Genomic DNA, 6,300 nt, shown 5'->3' with positions numbered 1-6,300 from the left:
TTTTTGAGGAAAATTCTGAAAAAGGTAAGAAGTCCAGGTAAGCGAGGTTCCTATGCTAGAATTTGCATAAAAATGAACTGAGGTTGATTTATGAAAATGTGCATTATATGTTTTGAAACGAAATGTGGAAATAACCTCAGTTATTTGTTTGTCATTACTCATTGAATTCTGATGAAAGAGAGAGCATTTTTGTCATGACTGGTGTAGACATGAGCTTATTTTTGACATTCTCTTTCTGATTTATGCAAAAAGAATGAATATGAAGATTTGTGCATAAATATTGTAAATATGCTTTGCATCTGTTTTGATTACGAAGATAATATGATTTTGTTCAGTACTCTGTTGGGATAAGATGTGATTTCTGAAAACCTTTGGCATGACTCTTTGATTCTGAATTTGATTCTGTTTCCGCTCTGTTCAGTTACGGCCCTGCCACAGGTTATAATAGTGGATACGGCCCAACCACGGATAATAATAGTGGATACGGCCCAACCACGGGTTACAATAGTGGATACGGCCCAACCATGGATAATAATAGTGGATACGGCCCAACCATGGGTTATAATAGTGGATACGGCCTTGCCACGGGTTATAGTAGTGATCTCTGTTTTGAGTGCACACCTTGGTGACAGAGTGATTTATGTTCTGCTTGGCTATTTGCAGATGCACAACCTTACCACGAGGGTTATACATGGCTTCTGTTCTGATATGATGTTCTGATGATGATCATCATCATTTATGCTATGCCAAAGGATATTTTTTGAATGAAATTATTTCTGAATCTTCGTTCTGATATTTTAATAACATGTTCTACTTCTGCATTCTGAAAATGAAAATATTTTGTTTTGCATTCTGATCTCTGTAAATGCTCATGTTTACACACTAGTATCTGTTTTCTGCTTACTGAGTTGTTGATAACTCATCCCTTTTCTCTAAACATTTTTTAGATAATCTTGATGGTTCTACTGGAGAGTAAGAGTAGGCAGTATGAGAGAGGTTTGATGTTCGCAGAGGAATAAGTATCCGATAGTACAAGTATTTATTTGAGAGTCTTAGTTAGTAATTTGGTTATTTCAGTTATTTTGATTTAATGAGTTAAGGATATTTTCGAGTCTTTTGGAGAGTTTCAATTTATTTTATTAAGAATTTATGTATTGTCTTTATGAAGGAACATAGATATTTGGTTTGAGTAAATGAATATTTCTACGGAGTTTCTGGATTATTTATAGTTGTGATTTTTGAGTTGATATTTAGGTTACAAGAGTTAACTCTCCGAACCTCTTGGAACGGGGCGTTACAAAATCTCCATAGCTCTCCAAAGGGCCAAGCTCTCTGTTGTTGCTGCTTGCTATACATGCCCTCTTTAACCACATATAGCAACTGCTAAAACTTCCCCATTATCATCCCTTACAACAATTCTAATGCCCATCTTTTTCTCCTTTTGATCAAATGCTGCATCCCAATTGGCTTTCACATAATTTTCCCTCGATTTCTTCCATTTCACTTGCCTCACAGCAACTACATTAGGTTGTTTCTTGCATATTATGCTCTAAGCCCTTTGAAACTCTTTCACCTCTTCCCTTGCAATACTTAAGACTTGCCCAGATTTTTTAAACAGTCTTCAAATATGAGTTGGTTTCTTCTTATCCACAGACCCCTCATCACAGTTGATGTTTCTTCTAGTTCCGCTTTTGACAATTTCATCATCATTTTTCCCCAAAGATCCAATAAGTCATCTTCATCAGTACACCATTTTTGAATTCTAATCAGTGACTCAAGCCATACATCATTTGTTGCAGTGCACTTCCATAGAACATGCATAACATCCTCACCCTCCTTTTTACAGATTGGACAAAGATCACTATCCACCAGCTTCTTCGAGTATAACTTTTTTCTTGTGGGTGGGTAGTCATTCCCTACCTTCCATAAAAATAATATCACCTTTTCTGGTACATTCAACTCTCATATACCCTTCCATCTATTATCTACTTCATTTCCTTTTGATGTTTCTCCTTTGATGGCTCTTTTCCTCTCAACCTCTAGGTAATAGGCACTTTTTACAGAGAAAAAAAAAGTTCTTTCTTGGAAGGCCCCCACACCATTTTATCTTCTGTATTCGTTTTACTCAGAGGTATACTTAACATTTGCTCTGCCTCTTCTCTATTAAAAAAGTTTGTGACAAGTTCCTCTTTATTCTGCTGTATCAGCTCCTCAACTTTAGCATCCCCATCTATAATCGACACTAGTGACTGTACACAGTAAGAAACAAGTGAAGCATTTTTGCCCCCATATTCTTATATTTTTACCATTCCTCACCCTCCATCTCAACCCCTCCTTTATTAGACATAATGCCTTCCACACATTCTTCCATATCAAAGATGGTTTGGATCCCAACTTAGCCTCCAACAAAGAAGTCCCTCTAAAATATTTCTATTTGTAAATGATGGCAGCTAAAATGTTGGGTTATGTAAAAACCTCTAGCCCTGCTTAGCCATCAAAGCTTTGTTGAAGCATTCCACATCTCTAAACCCCAGCCCTCCCATACCTTTTTGCTTTCCCAAACACTCCCAACTGCTCCAATGTATACCCTTGTTCTTGTGTTGGTTACACCACCAAAATTTTGCAAACATTACATTCAGCTCATTACACAACTTTTTGGAAGCTGAAAAACACTCATAGTGTATGTGAGCACAACTTGAAGGACTGCCTTAATGAGTATCTCCTTTCTTGCAGCTGACAGAAATGAGTTTATCCAATTATTAATCTTCTTCCACACTCTTTCTCTGATGCCTCTAAAGGTTAAGTACTTTGATCTTCCCACTGCTAAGGCCAGGCCCAGATACTTTTCATAACAACCAACTATCATAGCCCCACCTTCTTCTCTTATTATTTCTTTCTCTCTTGAACTAGTGTTTGAACTAAAGAAAATGGCAGATTCTTCTTTGTTCAGAACCTAACCTGAGGCTTTCTCATAAATCAGTAAGATAGCTTGCAACTTTTTCCATTCCTCTACTTTTGCTCTACCAAGTAATACACAATCATCAGCAAACAGTAGGTGGTTTACTCTAATTCCTCCCCTAGCCACAGTGACCCTCCATGTATCCCCTTTCATGTTAGAAGCATTAAGGAATGAAGATAAACCTTCAGCACACAATATAAAGAGGTAGGGAGACAAAGGGTCTCCCTATCTCAAACCTCTTGAGGGACAAAACTTTGAACCTAGTATTCCATTAATTAAAACTGAGTAAGAGACTGAGGACACACACATCATTATTAACTCAGGCCATCTTCTACAGAAACCCAATTTATTCATAATTGCTTCTAGGTAAGGCCATTCAATCCTGTCATATGCCTTAGACATATCGAGTTTTATAGCCATATTTCCTTGTCTGCCTCTCTTCCTAGCCTTCATTGAGTGCAACAACACGTAAGCCACTATGATGTTGTTAGTGATTAATTTCATTGAAGTCACCAATAAGACACCAACCAATATTGCAGTAGGCTTTAGTGAGTTAAGAAAATTCCAAGATTCTAACCTTCTACTTGGCTCAGGATTCCCATAAAAGGCAGTCAATAGCTACTTCTCATTCTCCCTTTCATTCGTTACCCAAATACTAATATGCCTTTGTGAATAATTCACCATCTCAGGTTTAACATTGTGGTCCCATAATTAGACCCCCACTCCTACCAACTGATTCTACTACAAAAAAAAAAAAAAAAAAAAAAAAACCCCACACTTCAGCTTTCTCCTAATCCTTTCACATCTGCCTTTCATCATCTTAGTTTCCATCAAGAAAATTATGTTGGGCTTCTTATCCATTACCAAATGGCAAAGGTCTTGAACGTCCAAGGGTTCCCAATCCCTCAGCAATTCCAACGTAATGTTTTCATTGTGTTATGTGGGGCTGTTTAATAGCCTCCACCCATTCTAATTCTTCTTCATTTAACCCTGCACATCCCTAGTTCTTTTGTTTCTTCTTCTCCCTCACTTCCCCTTCCCTTCAACAACCCCTTTCCCCTGTGATTTTGTTTTTGTTACCACATAATTCTGCCCCATACTTTTGCCTTTGTCTCTTGCCCTTCTCTTCCAGGACCCTGTCATCTTCGCACTGACCACCACTTCATCAGTCATATTAGGTGGTTCTTCATTTATATTACCCTCCCCTTCCTTGCCTCTCCCCTCTTCCCTTATTTCAATCTGCCCTTCCATGCTCCTTTTACTTTCCTTCCCAATCTCACTACTAATTCCCTCCCCTATCTCAACATTGCTTTTTTTAGAAAACATTCCCTTCACACATGCTTCCCTTCCTCCATTCACATCAGAACTTTTTTTGTTTTCCCCATTCAAATTTTTTTGTATCTCTCTCATTTTGAACCTTGTACCTGCTCTAAGCCAGACCCCAAACTGATCATCACCACCACCCTCCCCATTATTCTCACACTCTTTCTCCTTATGAACAATACATCCACATTTAAAGTAAAGTGTGGAAGTTTTTCACACCTCAGTGGTATCCAGTAGTTCTTCCCCTTAATCGAGATGGTACGCCCCCTTGCCAATGGCTTTGACACATCTGTTTGAAACAGCACTCTAAGAAAGTTTCCCCATCCACTGCCATCATCCTGTGTATCCACCTCTATAACATTGCCAATCGTAGTTCCAATGACCTCTCCTCGTTCCTTGTTCATGCATACTAGGGGTAGATTATGCAATAGAACCCAGAACCTTTCATATCCGAAAACCAACTTTTGTGGAGGTGTGTATGCATTGAACTGCATTATGACAAATAGTTGGTTGTCAAAAAGCCATGGTCTACCTTCCATCAACCTCTGTTTATCAGCAGGATTGGCAAACAAAATCACAAAGATGTTTGATCCAACTTCCTGGAATTTTGCTCGCTGGCTGATCCTCCGTACTTTACCCACAGTTGTTTCTAGCGCAACAGAGCTTAGTCTTCTCTCCATTTTTGGCATTTATGCTTTATGTACATGTCCTATATAAGAAGCTGTGTATTCTGCTTATGAGGAATAAGATGAAAACAATTCTTTTCCCTTCACCATTGTTCTCTGTTTTCATATTCTCTTTTCACTTTTCATTTTTTGAACAAATTCTGCAGATTGGATACATTGGTTTAACCATAGCTCTTCTTCATCTTGAAAATTCCTGGAGCTTTGGGATAACATACTTAGTTTTAGTCAGACTTTAGCCTATTCTCTGCATCATACCTATAGAGAATGTAACCAACCATGTTGCTAACCAGCTAGCAAAAATTGATGCTAAAGGTTTGTCTGAAACTCTTTTTCTCTCTTCTGGTTTGCCCAGATTAGCATTGGGTGATTTCAAATTATATTTCCTTTGATTCTATATTCATGCATGTGTGCCTCGGTTACTTGCACTATGACTTTTCGTCTTTCTTTCGCATCGAATCGAACTAGCTTAATATATAGACAATGGCCGGTGGTTGTGCTTGTGTATTCGCAAGCGTTGGTTCAACTTTTGGATACATTTCACCCCTTGAACTAACCACGTATCAGACTATTTTTATTTCTTTTTAATTAAAGATTAAAATAAAAAATAAATTTAATAATTAGTGGTTATATGTTTCTTTTTCGTATTATTATATGTTCTTTTTCCGTACAATTATATATGAATGACATACATTATATATAAGAAATTATTATTATTATTATTATTATTATTATTATTATATAAGTTAGTGGATTACCCGTTATACATAGCTAGCCCACCTTGTAGAGAAAGGATATCCAGACCCGATTAATTAAATATCGAGTATGACGTATTATTATTTTCTTAATTCTAAAGTATAAATGAAACTTAAAATATAAAGTTCATATTAAATCTTATTTAAAAACAAACAAAACTAAAAACAAAGCGACAGATGGCCACTAAGGGTCGCCCAAAGGGGTGGCCACCCCATTGGGCAGCCAAGGGTGGCCACGAGCTCGTCTTCATATGGCTAACATCAGCCACCCCTTTGGGTAGCCCACATAGGGAAACCTCGGTGTAGCCACCCCCGGTAGGTGTCTTTTAATTTTTATTTTTTTTTAAGTAAATTTAGATTCTATTTTAATTATATTCTAACTATATTTTACTTAACATTCATCTTTTTTCTCATCTTATTTCATCTCATCTCGTTTATATAACCAAACAAGACGTAATGTCTATAAGAGGTACAACACATTCCTAGAATTATTTTATCTAATAATTAACTTTTATGCTAAGTCAAAGTATTCTTAGATAGTTCTAGGATTCAAATTGTAAAATAAATCAAATTAAAAAAA

This window comes from Juglans microcarpa x Juglans regia, chromosome 3D, assembly GCF_004785595.1.
Source record: "Juglans microcarpa x Juglans regia isolate MS1-56 chromosome 3D, Jm3101_v1.0, whole genome shotgun sequence".
Taxonomy (NCBI): domain Eukaryota; kingdom Viridiplantae; phylum Streptophyta; class Magnoliopsida; order Fagales; family Juglandaceae; genus Juglans; species Juglans microcarpa x Juglans regia.
The sequence above is the reverse complement of the archived record's forward strand: the minus strand, read 5'-3'. Positions refer to the sequence as shown.